The following is a 16,114-nucleotide window of genomic DNA, read 5'->3' as shown; positions in this document are numbered from 1 at the left end:
ATTTAACTATTGAGAAGCAACCAGACTCACGAAGGCGGACACAAGTTTTCCAAAATTCCAATTTGCACTGGAAATCTCGACTTTTAGTATTGGCAACGAATACTGCCAGTTGTTTTCTTAGAAGTGGCAGACTCCGTTCATTTTCAAGAAAATGGCTACCAAACACGCCAGTCTGAAAATAACCATAGCTTGTTGCTCTTACAAGTGAAAATGCTAGTTCATACACGAAGCTTTGTCCTTCAGCACCCAAAATTTAAGGATAATTATGGATGAATATTATGGACTCGTTTTAAATGGATTCATTTGGCAAATCTACTCTGGGGGCTTCTCTGTCAGAAGGGCTCTCCTTCCCCGCTCTCAGAAATGTTATTCCTGTGCAAATGCTGCTGAGTCAAGAGTGGGAGGGAAATGCAGACAGAAGGGCTGGTGGCATGGTCAGTAAGTCATGAGGGTGAGATTAGGGGTGACACACTCTCAACTTGCCACCGTAGGAGAAGGCTCTGCCCTCACCTAGCAGGTCTGATGGAAGCCCCTTACTCCGTCCTTCCTGCCAGGTTCCACCGAGATCCAAAAAGGAATGCTGTGTAGGAGCCATGCTATGTGATCCATGAGAGACGGGTCAAACACTTAAGGGACGCCCAGAGAAATGGTGCGTTCCGTATTCAAACACACAGATCAAGCTCTTCCTATGGGCTAAGTGGTGTGCCCCCCAACAGCAAGGGCTTTTGGTTTTCCTGCCTTTCTCCCTACGTAGGAGGGCCTGGTTGCTGCGTGCTCTGGGAGCTTGTTGGTTTGAGCGCCCTGAAGCTCCGTGCAAGGCCCGCGCCGTGGGCCCCGGCGGTGCAGAGCGCGCTGCTCCCGGGGTCCTGGTGAGAGCATCCGGATGCTGCTGCGCTGGCCTTTCCCTGGGGAGGACCCGCGGGGCCAACACAGACTCAGTGCAAGAGCCGCAGTGACACCTTCTGGTGGCTGCAGGCACTGCAGGCTCCTTTTATGGACACAAGTTTGGGGGTGAAGCTGCAGAGGGCTACCCCTAAAGAGGCCTCTCCCTTCTCCTATCCAGGTTATTCCAGAGGCCACCCAGCCTCAGGCCCCTGTCAGCTCTCCCGCTGCACCAAGGTTGACTACATGCAGTGCAGCTGAGCTGCCTGAGGCCAGGTGGGCACGAGGGGTGCCCTCCCTGCTGCAGTGGGGAGACCTGCCCTGTCTCTGCTCCTCCAGCTCTCTTGCAGGCATAAGCTGCTTTGCTTAAAATGTGATGTCATTAAAAATGAAATATATTCCTTTTATTGCTCATTGTTCTATGTCCCTCTTTTTTGTGGTGTGTTTGATTTTATTCAGATTTTAGTGTTTTCCACAATGGTCTGTGACTAAAACTTAATTTAATGAAAAGAGATCTATTTATTCAGTTCTTTATTATGCAAGTGATTGAGTTAAACATAAAACAAAGCTAGGATGAACAGTACAATTATATATCATCCAGGATATAAATTCTGATTTGAAGTTAAGGAAACAAACATTTGCAATCTAGCCCCAAGATTAAGAACATAACAGAACATAAAATTAAATAAAAAGAAAAGCACCTTTATGACTGGCATACTCACTGTATGCATTCCCATGAAAATGTTTTTGTAAACGTTTCCGTAAAGTCGCTGTAGGCAAATGGCATGTTGCGGTTTTTGAACGTTTCATAGATATCTTCTATTTTCATGCATCTTCCTTGCTGTAAGACAGATTCAAAGCAGAAGCTTACATAACCCAGAGAAGTCATGCCAAGTTTATCTGAACATCTTTTTAAAACCTTCGAGTTCTCTGATTTAGATCTGATATAAATATTTCCATGTTATGTTTTTCTCCTGTTTTTTGTTTGTTTGTTTAACTTACCTACTTTGTTCCTCAGTTGAACATGTGGTTTTTGAGTGCCAACTACACATGGAGCCCTGGGTGAAGATTTGGGGACAGAGGGACACTGAGCCCAGCCTCCAGGAGTCAGAATGGAGCATTTTCAGGCCACAGTGCACTGGGTCAGGAGTGCTACAGGAAGAGAAGCAAATACTGTGGACTCACTAGACACTCCCAGCAGGGAGGCGGTGACATCCAGGCCCTGCGGAGGACAGGGAAGCTTCTCCAAGGGCCATGGCTGGGGAGCCCCTGTAAACAGACTTAGACCCACACAGTGTTCATCCAGCATGAGTAGCCCTCTCAGGTGGCCCCACTCTGCCTGAAGCATTGGATTCCAAGCATGGACAGAAGGGAGGACTTGGCAAGGTGTGGTGGAATGGGCCACGACCCCGGCCTGTGTTGGAGATCCCCAGGGCAAAGAAAACCAGCCACTCTCCATCTGGGAGTGAACAGAACCTGTATTTTACCTGGGAAACTCATGGGCCACCAGAAACACACTTCTCTGCACGTGTGCTTGCTTTAATGAGACTTCTCTGCACGTGTGCTTGCTTTAGTGAGACTGCAGGAGATGGAGGTTTTATCAGTGTGAATTGCCAGTGGAGAATAATTCCTAATAGACAACTCATGGCTGTCCAAAGACCTCAAGGGCATTCCCCAGTCTGAGATGGGCCGGGATGAGGTGCCCAACCTCTTTCTGGGACATTGCCCTTGGGTGCATCCTTGGGTTGGACACTCCCCTTCCAGCCTAGTCCTGCTCCCTTGCAGCCACTACGTAAGATCTGCAAGGGCAGCCTCTTTCTGCCGAAACTGGACTCCTGCTGCAAAGATGACCCTGAGAAGCTCGAGGGTTCCCACATCAGTGTTAACCTGTCTGCCTCGGGCAGGTTCTCAGCCCAGGAATCTTGGCTCCCAGATGAGTTTATGGGATGCTGTCTGCATTCCTGTGAAACGGTGGCTTTCAGACGGCACCGTGTGGCCATGAGTGGGGGACTTGAGTTCCAGCTCTCACATTCACAGCTGAGCTCCACCTCTCAGGAGCAGTGTGAGCCTGGCAGACTTATTCTGGGACTGACTGGAGGCCTTAGTTTCCCCAGCTGAGAAAGGGAGATGGTAAAGGACTGAGGGGCCCGTGTGAGGCTGAGATAGTCAGCCATGACCACACACAGTACAGCCCTGGCAAGGGGCAGGCCCTCAGTGCCTGTGGTCCGTCATGGCTGTGGCATTTAGCTTTCCTGGCTGGATGGGGTGCAAGAGAGCAGGGTACTTCTTAGTGACAGTGGGGCTGTGAAGGGAGGGGGTCTTTGTGGCACTTCGAGCTGGAGGATTTGGCAGAGCACTTGGAGTTGTCAATGCAGTGGTCACTGGAGCAAACCTTCTCGAGTGACCCGCCATAACACATTTCTGGGTCTTGGGTGCTGTGGTCTCTTTACCCAGTGGCACCTTGGAGGCAGGACCAGGCCAATGTGGCCTTGGGATTCTGAATTAACTTCTTCCCAGGATGACCCTAAGGCCCTGAGACTCAGGACTGCCCTGGTATTCTCCTCAACCACCATTCTATTCCAGAGGACAGCATGAAAGGAATAGTATTGTTTTCCTGGGTAAACTTCCCTTGAAATTGAATTTAGCAACCACCAGGGAAGTAAGATGCAATGCCTTTCATCCCCCGGAGCTCCCCTGCCACAGAAGACTGGAGACCTCGCCTCTTGGCTCCGAGTCCAGGGGGAAGTTTCCCAGGACCGGACATCAGCACACTAACATTTAATGAGGGCGGGTGGTCAACAGTCTATAAGGATGAGAGGACAAGCAGCTATTTTGGGCTAATCTGTTCTCGTAGAAATGTCACTTGCTTTCTGGTATGTTTCTGAATCTGGCTGTCAGCTGGAGTCAGGCTAACAGAACACGACGTGTCAATTAAGCCACATTACAAGATTTCCCATTAGGTCTGTAATTTCAACATTTCTGAAATGATTGTAATCCGTGTCTTTAAATATTAGGATTTATTTAGCTGATTTTTAGTAGTCCCTTTAAAGATAATCTGATAAACCTCCTTTTTATTCACTTTTGAGAAAAGACCGAGGTAAAAATTAATATATACATGTATATACCTTGCCCACACATGCTCATGACGTTTTCCTAGTTCTGGACTCAATGTATTTAATGCTGATAACCACACACATTAATCATTGAGAATGATGTGTTATTTGCTCGCATGAATTTCGTGCTAGACTGAATGTTCTCCCAAGCTATTGAATGCTTTCAGGAGCTCAGATTGGCTCAATTAAAATGTATGAACAGAATGTTAAAAGCACAGGAGCAAAGGTAGCAAAATGACACCTTCCACTATCGTCTGTCTGTTTTGCTCATGATCGGGCATACCAGGAAGCTGATTTCACTTCAATGGCAGGATTAGGTGACCATGCAGAATCGAGATGGTAGGGTCTATGAGGAGTGAATTTCTGCCTGCAGCAGGATTTGTCTGGGAGGTTCCGTTGTCTAATTAAACATGGTGCTCAGGTTTGAATCAGCCTGTGAAGATGTTCTTTGGAAGATACCAAGAATGAAAATCAAAATGCTGTGACCTTATAATTCTGCAAAAGCAGAGGTTTTCTTTTTTTTTTTTTTTTTTTTTTTATTATACTTTAAGTTCTAGGGTACATGTGCATAACGTGCAGGTTTGTTACATACGTATACTTATGCCATGTTGGTGTGCTGCACCCATCAACTCGTCAGCACCCATCAATTCATCATTTATATCATGTATAACTCCCCAATGCAATCCCTCCCTCCTCCCCCCTCCCCCCTCCCCATGATAGGCCCCAGTGCGTGATGTTCCCCTTCCTGAGTCCAAGTGATCTCATTGTTCAGTTCCCACCTATGAGTGAGAACATGCGGTGTTTGGTTTTCTGTTCTTGTGATAGTTTGCTAAGAATGATGGTTTCCAGCTGCATCCATGTCCCTACAAAGGACGCAAACTCATCCTTTTTTATGGCTGCATAGTATTCCATGGTGTATATGTGCCACATTTTCTTAATCCAGTCTGTCACAGATGGACATTTGGGTTGATTCCAAGTCTTTGCTATTGTGAATAGTGCCGCAATAAACATACGTGTGCATGTGTCTTTGTAGTAGACTAATTTATAATCCTTTGGGTATATACCCAGTAGTGGGATGGCTGGGTCATATGGTACATCTAGTTCTAGATCCTTGAGGAATTGCCATACTGTTTTCCATAATGGTTGAACTAGTTTACAATCCCACCAACAGTGTAAAAGTGTTCCTATTTCTCCACATCCTCTCCAACACCTGTTGTTTCCTGACTTCTTAATGATTGCCATTCTAACTGGCGTGAGATGGTATCTCATTGTGGTTTTGATTTGCATTTCTCTGATGGCGAGTGATGATGAGCATTTTTTCATGTGTCTGTTGGCTGTATGAATATCTTCTTTTGAGAAATGTCTGTTCATATCCTTTCCCCACTTTTTGATGGGGTTGTTTGTTTTTTTCTCGTATATTTGTTTGAGTTCTTTGTAGATTCTGGATATTAGCCCTTTGTCAGATGAGTAGGTTGCAAAAATTTTCTCCCATTCTGTAGGTGGCCTGTTCACTCTGATGGTAGTTTCTTTTGCTGTGCAAAAGCTCTTTAGTTTAATTAGATCCCATTTGTCAATTTTTGCTTTTGCTGCCGTTGCTTTTGGTGTTTTAGACATGAAGTCCTTGCCCATGCCTATGTCCTGAATGGTACTACCTAGATTTTCTTCTAGGGTTTTTATGGTATTAGGTCTAACATTTAAGTCTCTAATCCATCTTGAATTAATCTTCGTATAAGGGGTAAGGGAAGGATCCAGTTTCAGCTTTCTACTTATGGCTAGCCAATTTTCCCAGCATCATTTATTAAATAGGGAATCCTTTCCCCATTTCTTGTTTCTCTCAGGTTTGTCAAAGATCAGATGGCTGTAGATGTGCGGTATTATTTCTGAGGACTCTGTTCTGTTCCATTGGTCTATATCTCTGTTTTGGTACCAGTACCATGCTGTTTTGGTTACTGTAGCCTTGTAGTATAGTTTGAAGTCAGGTAGCGTGACGCCTCCAGCTTTGTCCTTTTGACTTAGGATTGTCTTGGCAATGCGGGCTCTTTTTTGGTTCCATATGAACTTTAAAGCAGTTTTTTCCAATTCTGTGAAGAAACTCATTGGTAGCTTGATGGGGATGGCATTGAATCTATAAATAACCTTGGGCAGTATGGCCATTTTCACGATATTGATTCTTCCTATCCATGAGCATGGTATGTTCTTCCATTTGTTTGTGTCCTCTTTTATTTCACTGAGCAGTGGTTTGTAGTTCTCCTTGAAGAGGTCCTTTACATCCCTTGTAAGCTGGATTCCTAGGTATTTTATTCTCTTTGAAGCAATTGTGAATGGAAGTTCATTCCTGATTTGGCTCTCTGCTTGTCTGTTACTGGTGTATAAGAATGCTTATGATTTTTGCACATTAATTTTGTATCCTGAGACTTTGCTGAAGTTGCTTATCAGCTTAAGGAGATTTGGGGCTGAGACGATGGGGTTTTCTAAATATACAATCATGTCATCTGCAAACAGGGACAATTTGACTTCTTCTTTTCCTAACTGGATACTCTTGATTTCTTTCTCTTGCCTGATTGCCCTAGCCAGAACTTCCAACACTATGTTGAATAGGAGTGGTGAGAGAGGGCATCCCTGTCTTGTGCCAGTTTTCAAAGGGAATTTTTCCAGTTTTTGCCCATTCAGTATGATATTAGCTGTGGGTTTGTCATAAATAGCTCTTATTATTTTGAGGTACGTTCCATCAATACCGAATTTATTGAGCGTTTTTAGCATGAAGGGCTGTTGAATTTTGTCAAAAGCCTTTTCTGCATCTATTGAGACAATCATGTGGTTCTTGTCTTTGGTTCTGTTTATATGCTGGATTACGTTTATTGATTTGCGAATGTTGAACCAGCCTTGCATCCCAGGGATGAAGCCCACTTGATCATGGTGGATAAGCTTTTTGATGTGCTGCTGAATCCGGTTTGCCAGTATTTTATTGAGAATTTTTGCATCAATGTTCATCAGGGATATTGGTCTAAAATTCTCTTTTTTCGTTGTGTCTCTGCCAGGCTTTGGTATCAGGATGATGTTGGCCTCATAAAATGAGTTAGGGAGGATTCCCTCTTTTTCTATTGATTGGAATAGTTTCAGAAGGAATGGTACCAGCTCCTCCTTGTACCTCTGGTAGAATTCAGCTGTGAATCCATCTGGTCCTGGAATTTTTTTGGTGGGTAGGCTATTAATTGTTGCCTCAATTTCATAGCCTGCTATTGGTCTATTCAGGGATTCAACTTCTTCCTGGTTTAGCCTTGGGAGAGTGTAAGTGTCCAGGAAATTATCCATTTCTTCTAGATTTTCTAGTTGATTTGCGTAGAGGTGTTTATAGTATTCTCTGATGGTAGTTTGTATTTCTGTGGGGTCAGTGGTGATATCCCCTTTATCATTTTTTATTGCATCTATTTGATTCCTCTCTCTTTTCTTCTTTATTAGTCTTGCTAGCGGTCTGTCAATTTTGTTGATCTTTTCAAAAAACCAACTCCTGGATTCATTGATTTTTTGGAGGGTTTTTTGCGTCTCTATCTCCTTCAGTTCTGCTCTGATCTTAGTTATTTCTTGCCTTCTGCTAGCTTTTGAATGTGTTTGCTCTTGCCTCTCTAGTTCTTTTAATTGTGATGTTAGAGTGTCAATTTTAGATCTTTCCTGCTTTCTCTTGTGGGCATTTAGTGCTATAAATTTCCCTCTACACACTGCTTTAAATGTGTCCCAGAGATTCTGGTATGTGTATCTTTGTTCTCATTGGTTTCAAAGAACATCTTTATTTCTGCCTTCATTTCGTTATGTACCCAGTAGTCATTGAGGAGCAGGTTGTTCAGTTTCCATGTAGTTGAGCGGTTTCGATTGAGTTTCTTAGTCCTGAGTTCTAGTTTGATTGCACTGTGGTCTGAGAGACAGTTTGTTGTAATTTCTGTTCTTTTACATTTGCTGAGGAGTGCTTTACTTCCAATTATGTGGTCAATTTTGGAATAAGTGCGATGTGGTGCTGAGAAGAATGTATATTCTGTTGATTTGGGGTGGAGAGTTCTACAGATGTCTATTAGGTCCGCTTGGTGCAGAGATGAGTTCAATTCCTGGATATCCTTGTTAACTTTCTGTCTCGTTGATCTGTCTAATGTTGACAGCGGAGTGTTGAAGTCTCCCATTATTATTGTATGGGAGTCTAAGTCTCTTTGTAAGTCTCTAAGGACTTGCTTTATGAATCTGGGTGCTCCTGTATTGGGTGCATATATATTTAGGAGAGTTAGCTCTTCCTGTTGAATTGATCCCTTTACCATTATGTAATGGCCTTCTTTGTCTCTTTTGATCTTTGATGGTTTAAAGTCTGTTTTATCAGAGACAAGGATTGCAACCCCTGCTTTTTTTTGTTCTCCATTTGCTTGGTAGATCTTCCTCCATCCCTTTATTTTGAGCCTATGTATGTCTCTGCATGTGAGATGGGTCTCCTGAATACAGCAGACTGATGGGTCTTGACTCTTTATCCAGTTTGCCAGTCTGTGTCTTTTAATTGGAGCATTTAGTCCATTAACATTTAAGGTTAATATTGTTATGTGTGAACTTGATCCTGCCATTATGATATTAACTGGTTATTTTGCTCGTTAGTTGATGCAGTTTCTTCCTAGCCTCGATGGTCTTTACATTTTGGCATGTTTTTGCGATGGCTGGTACCGGTTGCTCCTTTCCGTGTTTAGGGCTTCCTTCAGGGTCTCTTGTAAGGCAGGCCTGGTGGTGACAAAATCTCTAAGCATTTGCTTATCTGTAAAGGATTTTATTTCTCCTTCACTTATGAAACTTAGTTTGGCTGGATATGAAATTCTGGGTTGAAAATTCTTTTCTTTAAGAACATTGAATATTGGCGCCCACTCTCTTCTGGCTTGTAGAGTTTCTGCCGAGAGATCTGCTGTTAGTCTGATGGGCTTCCCTTTGTGGGTAACCCGACCTTTCTCTCTGGCTGCCCTTAAGATTTTTTCCTTCATTTCAACTTTGGTGAATCTGGCAATTATGTGTCTTGGAGTTGCTCTTCTCGAGGAGTATCTTTGTGGCGTTCTCTGTATTTCCTGAATTTGAATGTTGGCCTGCCCTACTAGGTTGGGGAAGTTCTCCTGGATGATATCCTGAAGAGTGTTTTCCAACTTGGTTCCATTTTCCCCCTCACTTTCAGGCACCCCAGTCAGACGTAGATTTGGTCTTTTTACGTAATCCCATACTTCTTGCAGGCTTTGCTTATTTCTTTTTCTTCTTTTTTCTTTTGGTTTCTCTTCTAGCTTCATTTCATTCATTTGATCTTCAATCGCTGATACTCTTTCTTCCAGTTGATCGAGTCGGTTACTGAAGCTTGTGCATTTGTCACGTATTTCTCGTGTCATGGTTTTCATCTCTGTCATTTCGTTTATGATCTTCTCTGCATTAATTAGTCTAGCTGTCAATTCTTCCACTCTTTTTTCAAGATTTTTAGTTTCTTTGCGCTGGGTACGTAATTCCTCCTTTAGCTCTGATAAGTTTGATGGACTGAAGCCTTCTTCTCTCCTCTCGTCCAAGTCATTCTCTGACCAGCTTTGATCCGTTGCTGGCGATGGGCTGCGCTCCTTTGCAGGGGGTGATGTGCTCTTATTTTTTGAATTTCCAGCTTTTCTGCCCTGCTTCTTCCCCATCTTTGTGGTTTTATCTGTCTCTGGTCTTTGATGATGGTGACGTACTGATGGGGTTTTGGTATAGGTGTCCTTCCTGTTTGATAGTTTTCCTTCTGACAGTCAGAAGGACTGTCTGTTGGTCTGTTGGAGATTGCTTGAGGTCCACTCCAGACCCTGTTTGCCTGGGTATCAGCAGCAGAGGTTGCCGAAGATAGAATATTGCTGAACAGCGAGTGTACCTGTCTGATTCTTCCTTTGGAAGTTTCCTCTCAGGGGTGTACTCCACCCTGTGAGGTGTGGGGTGTCAGACTGCCCCTAGTGGGGGATTTCTCCCAGCTAGGCTACTCAGGGGTCAGGGACCCACCTGAGCAGGCAGTCTGTCCGTTCTCAGATCTCAACCTCCGAGTTGGGAGATCCACAGCTCTCCCCAAAGCTGTCAGACAGAGTCATTTGCGTCTGCGCCGGCCCCCGCTGTTTCCCCTGTTGGTCTTCAGCTGTGCGCTGTCCCCAGAGGTGGAGTCTACAGAGACAGGCAGGCTTCCTTGAGCTGCTGTGAGCTCCACCCAATTCGAGCTTCCCAGCGGCTTTGTTTACCTACTTAAGCCTCAGCAATGGCGGGCGCCCCTCCCCCAGCCTCGCTGCTGCCTTGCCGATAGATCGCCGCAGACTGCTGTGTTAGCAGTGAGGGAGGCTCCGTGGGCGTGGGACCCTCCCGGCCAGGCGTGGGGTATATTCTCCTGGTGTGCCTCTTTGCTTAAAGCGCCGTATTGGGGTGGGAGTTACCCGATTTTCCAGGTGTTGTGTGTCTCAGTTCCCCTGGCTAGGAAAACGGATTCCCTTCCCCCTTGCACTTCCAGGTGAGGCGATGCCTCGCCCTGCTTCAGCTCTCGCTGGTCAGGCTGCAGCAGCTGACCAGCACCGATTGTCCGGCACTCCCTAGTGAGATGTCCCCAGTACCTCAGTTGAAAATGCAGAAATCACCGGTCTTCTGTGTTGCTCGCGCTGGGAGTTGGAGACTGGAGCTGTTCCTATTCGGCCATCTTGCTCCGCCCCCTCTCAGCTCAAAAGCAGAGGTTTTCAAAGGACTCGTTTTTAGCAAAAAACTACGTTGAAAGCCCTTTGATGTAGCATTTTGGCTTTGTATCTAGTGTTTCAAAACATGAAAAATATGCACACGGTAAAAATGTTTTTCTCTGTGATTTCACCATATGAAAGGAAATGGGATTTTTTTCACCAGGAGTGCTCCGCTCAGCATGCTGCGATGCTCCACCAGGAGCCTTTCACTCAGAGGCAACATCATGCTCAGGTTTAAGTTATTCTCATGGCTTCCAGCTGTCTAGGGCTTACCTGTCCACCTGAGATTTTAGAGCCAGATATCAGTTCTTCAAGGGAGCATCCCTCCAAACAATGGTGCATCAGAAGTTGTTCATCTGCCAGACATAATACTTCATTCTTTAGGATTCCCAGGGATGAGAAAGTACATGGGAGAAAAACAAGCAATTATATTGATAAACAACCACTTAGGAAAAGAATACCATACTGTAAATTGATATAAATTATAGAAACATTTGCAATAACTTCAATTTTAAGGGCTTAGAAACTGGTACATAATTCATTACAATTTGTATCCTCCTGAGTCTGTGCTCTTTCTGGCCCCCAAAAGAGGCTGTCCCTGTTTGATGGAAGGGGATTCCACATCCCCACATTTCAGACCTCCTCCACAAACACTGCGAAGGCACATTTCTGTCTGTCATGGAGGAGTCTGCCCTCCTTCTTGCAGATGAAATAAGCAGGAATATCATGAGTTTCTCATGGTCTAAGTTGGGCAAGATCTTTATATGTTAAGGGATGAGAAATGGGGAAGGAGGCCAGTCCCTGCCACCAGGAAGTCCCACCCGGGTGGATTCCAGGTGCAACTGGCCACAGGAATCACGAAAATCTTCAGACTAGAATGGAGAGCAAAAAAAGGAAACTCATCAAGATCAACAATGGAAGGAAGGACAGGGTGTGGCCAGAGGGACAGAAGCTACTGAGATTGAGTTTCCTGGAAATATTAATGGACCGAGCTGCTGGGCTATATGGAGAGGACTGCCGGAGATCGCCCTCAGGAGTCACCCGCTGAGGGAAGTGAGGATGCGGGATTCAGCAAAGGGAAAAACTGATCCATGGCATGCCTGCCACCAGGAGCCATGACAGCCCTTCCGAAGAGACTGAAATGGAGGCAGTGGGCACGTCTGTACCCACCTCCACCCGGGAGGGGCATTTTCTCCCTTCCCCTCTGCGCTTATCTAACCATGCACCTCTCAAAACAGCCATGCGTGAGTTATTAGCGTTATTCTAGGGTATATCAGCATGGAAAGCTCTGACCTAGACTTAAATTGCAGGAGTGGCGCTGTCTTTGAAATTTCAGATGTGAGCAAATGGAGAGACAGCCAGTTTATGGGAGGGTTTGACCCTCTGGCCATCCTGATCCGTGGCTTCCCTTCTGGAGCCATTGAGTTTTGGTCCAGGAGTGTGAGATCTGATGGGCACATATGTGGGGTCCAAATTACCAAAGTGGACCTTCCTTTAGAAGAGCAGAGAACTAATGTTTGTACCAAAAAAGAGTGGGTTTGTGACAGAGGACAATCACTACCGAAACACAAGGTATCATGGTAGGTACATGTAATTGTGCAGTGACTTCAGCAAACATTTTAAAACTCACATTTTTGTTGTTACATCAAGCTTGCATTATGAAAACCTTCTGGTTTTATATATTTCAAAACAGAAGTGAAACAGACAAATTGCCTCAAATGAAAGGCAGCCGTTTTTGTCTCTAAAATTTAATTTGTGCAGCAGTCATATGGCCATATTATGCTTATGCACTGTGTGCCTCACTGGGCATTAATGGGACCCCGCAGGGCAGGTACACCTCTACCTGACTCCAGGCTGGACTCTGGGTAATGATGGGCTTTCTTATGTTGTCTGATAACAGCTGGTTCAATTACAGGGGGCAAAAGTGTTTCTTCTTTGAGAACAGGATGGCACGTTGAAACATTTAGACAGGACAGTGAATGGAGATACTGTTCAAATATCATTTGGAAAGGCACAGCTCCGCAGATAAGAAAGTTACATACATCCTGTCTGCTCTAAGTGGCTGAGTGGTTTTGTGTCTCTCGTTTTTCACCAACACTGAGAGTAGCCTTCATAGTAAGTCACAGCAGTCGGTGGAGGGGAGGAGAGCAGACTGGTTTTTGTCAGCTTTCCTGGAGTAGGGTTGGTTTGGGGCAAATTATTAAAAAGATTTGTATAACCTGGCTACATCACAATCACTAACACATTACTGAAGGTTTACTGGTCTACACAAAGGTAATCATAAAGGAGTATTGCAACTAGCACAAAGCAGCCAGCCTGCTACACAAGAAAGGTTATCCTATAATACATAGTATTGCTACTTATTTCAGATGTGTCGTGACTTTTTTAGCCTTTTTGTTTTAATTTCAGGTTTACAAGAAACTTGCAAGACTAGGACAAAGAATTTCTGTAGACACTTATGTTCCTCAGATGTTGATATTTTACCACCCAAAGATGATGAGAGAACTTGGGAGTTCCCTCTCTCTCTACACAAACTCACACAGATAAGGTTTGGTTTAATTTTTGTTCTTGCTGATCCATATGAGAGCAAGTTGCAGACAGGGTACCTCTTTCCCCCTAAATTCTTTAGCATATATTTCCCAAAGCCAGAATATTCTTCTGTGTAATCCGAATACATTTACAAATGATCAGGGAACCATACTGATACAATACTACTAAGCATTCTATAGACCTTATTTAAATTTCATGATTTGTCCCAGTTATGGCATTTATAGCTAAGTCTCTCTCTCTCTCTTTCACACACACACACACACACACACACACACACACACACACACACACACATTAACCTTCCACTCTTCCCTGTCTCCAGTGCAAGATTCAGAATGGGTAACAAGTCAGTCAGTATTTTGCCTTTCTTATAAATGTCCTTTAATCTGGACTGGTTCTTCAATCTCTTTAAGACACTGACATTTCATAGTGGGCACACCAGATATTTTGCAGGATTTTCTTGATATTTCCTCACGGTCAGAGCTGGGCTGTGCATTTTTAGCAGGAACACCCCAGAGGAGAGGTTGGCAGTGTTCATATCAGGGCACAGGTGACACTGACTCGTCCCCTAACTGGTGATGTTAACTTTGATGACTCATTAGGGAGGTGGCCCAATTTCCCCACTACCATTATTTTCCTCTCTGTAATTGATTATTACTATGAAGGTTGTGTGCAAAACATTCCTGTGAGGATGGAATTATTACTCTCATTAAAAAATAAAGAACCAGAGTCCAAAGTCCTATCTTCTGTTGGAGATGAAGCCAAGAATCAAATTCATGTCTCATGCTAAAGTTTAAGCTGTGAAAGACGGTACACTGTGAAAGACAGTAGCATCAAATGCAAAAAAATAAAAGAATCCATTTTTGAATTGATTTATAGGGCTTGCTGTTATTCCTTACATGTACAGATTCTGATTTTTCTAGGCATAAATGGAAGAAGGTTCCCCTTTATGGGAATTCCTTTTCAGTAGCGTCAGATGAAAAGAGGAAGAAAAATGAAAACTTGCAACGTGAAGTGGTCTCGTTTCCATCTGTAGTTTACGGAAACAAAGACATGAAACTTCTTTCAGGTTTAGGTATCAGAATCCAAAGAGATCCATGGAAGCACTATCATGAGACACTGATTTCTCTTCTAGTTTAAATCGCGGACACGCAGGCATGTGGGCTTGGGAGATGGCAGAAGGAGCCCCGAGACCATGATGAGCCCACGGTCGTGCAGCCAGCTGGGCTCCAGACTTCCAACTCCGGGCTCTTTCCTGCATCATATGGAGAAAATCCTTCGGAGCGGGATAAAGGCATATTCCCTAAAGCTCTTGGGTGAACATAATGAAAGAAAAAGGAATCCCATTATCTTCGATTTCCATGACTGGTCTAAACTTCACAGGGCATCATTCTCATGGATTCTTTTGTGCTAGGAACAGGCCTTTCATCTGCCAATAATTAAAAGTATCCAATCCCATGATCTGGCTTAGCTCCCTGTCTGTGGGGTAGGTCTTTTGAGGCTCTCCTCCCAGCCTCAGCCCTGTTCTTCTGGCTAAGATACATCTATGAACATCCTCGGTTAAGGAACCCAGACTGTGTCTTCACGGGGATGAGAGGAGTCCTGGTCCTCTCACAGATCCAGGTTCAGGATGTCTCTGCTCATCTCTGCAACAACCACCCTTTTCTCCCCTCATCATAAGCTTCTCCTGCATCCACTGTAGACCTGCATGGCTGCTAAAACTTGGAGTTTGCTATGGGCAATAATGGAACCTTGTGCCCATGTTCCCCTGCCTACTTGGACCCTGACCTGGCCTCACTGTTTCTGCACATTCCTGTGTCTCTGCAGATCTGCACCTGCAGCAGGCTGCTCCTCAGTGTCACCTGTGTCATGCCCTTTCTTCCTACCATGGGAGCATCGGGACCCTCTGTCGGCTCACTTCCCTATCCCCTGGTGGCTCAGACAGTGGGTCCTCCAAAGGCACTAAGGAGGCTCCCAGTGTGTCCCTTCCACCAATGAGGACTAAGTATCCTCACATCCACTGCTTTCCGTGGGTCTCCCTGACTAGCCAGGACCCACTGCCCCGGGATTCCTTCCCAGAGGTGGAGTTTCCATCCTCTTACCCTCCTGGGGCTGCACGCTACCTCCCTCCCCGACAAGGACACCCTGCACTCTTCCTGTCTGGTGAGAACACCTGGGATCTAGTTGTCCTAGATATTTATTTTAATCATGTAAGTGGAAGATCCCAGTCCTCCTTCATCTCTAGGCCAACATACCTCTTGACCTATCCTGGATGGACCAAAGTCATAATAAAAGAAACCAGCCTACCAATAAAGGTATGTGGTGCCCAAAAGCAAAAAAAAAAAAAAAAAAAAAAAAAAATTAGTAGCTGCATTATTTAAAACAATTGACTAAATCTTGATGAGGTTAGGGAGGGAGAATACCACATTTTTTTCCTAAAAGGTGTTTTATATTGCTTCATAGAGTCTACAGTTTTACAATTCTCTTTTAACACAGTGCGTTGGCCATTGCATAGTGAGAGAGAGAGAGAATATTTCAGGATTGGGAAAGGACTGTGCTTTCAAACAACCTTTGAAATGCTTCAGATACAAAGGGAGTATCTGTAAATATTAAAGTGAAATTAAATAACACTGCATATAATACATGTGGTGCTTTTCTAAATTTTATATGGTTGATTATTTAAATCTGTCACCTAATTATGCATTAATTATAGTATCTGCTCTGTGCCATGTGGTCCTTGCTGACGAACCTTGATAGCTGCCCATTTTCCTTCTGTTGACTGATGCAAAAAAGTCTCGATGTGAGAGAAGACAAATTGGACCACTGCGATAAGGTGTGTTT

General features: G+C 44.4%; 1 protein-coding gene and 1 long non-coding RNA gene across 2 annotated transcripts in view; both read left to right on the top strand.

The window, feature by feature from the left end:
- The window catches only part of GABRG3 (gamma-aminobutyric acid type A receptor gamma3 subunit), a 558,231-nt gene that overhangs the window by 376,995 nt on the left and 165,122 nt on the right, over positions 1 to 16,114 (top strand). The gene's annotated exons all lie outside the window — the stretch shown is intronic.
- LOC104655702 lies at positions 4,312 to 14,619 on the top strand. Its single transcript, XR_747007.2, has 2 exons — positions 4,312 to 4,504; positions 10,723 to 14,619. It is a non-coding gene; the product is annotated as an uncharacterized LOC104655702 (long non-coding RNA).

Source organism: Rhinopithecus roxellana, chromosome 5 (assembly GCF_007565055.1).
Source record: "Rhinopithecus roxellana isolate Shanxi Qingling chromosome 5, ASM756505v1, whole genome shotgun sequence".
Classification (NCBI taxonomy): Eukaryota; Metazoa; Chordata; class Mammalia; order Primates; family Cercopithecidae; genus Rhinopithecus; species Rhinopithecus roxellana.
The sequence above is the reverse complement of the archived record's forward strand: the minus strand, read 5'-3'. Positions and strand labels throughout refer to the sequence as shown.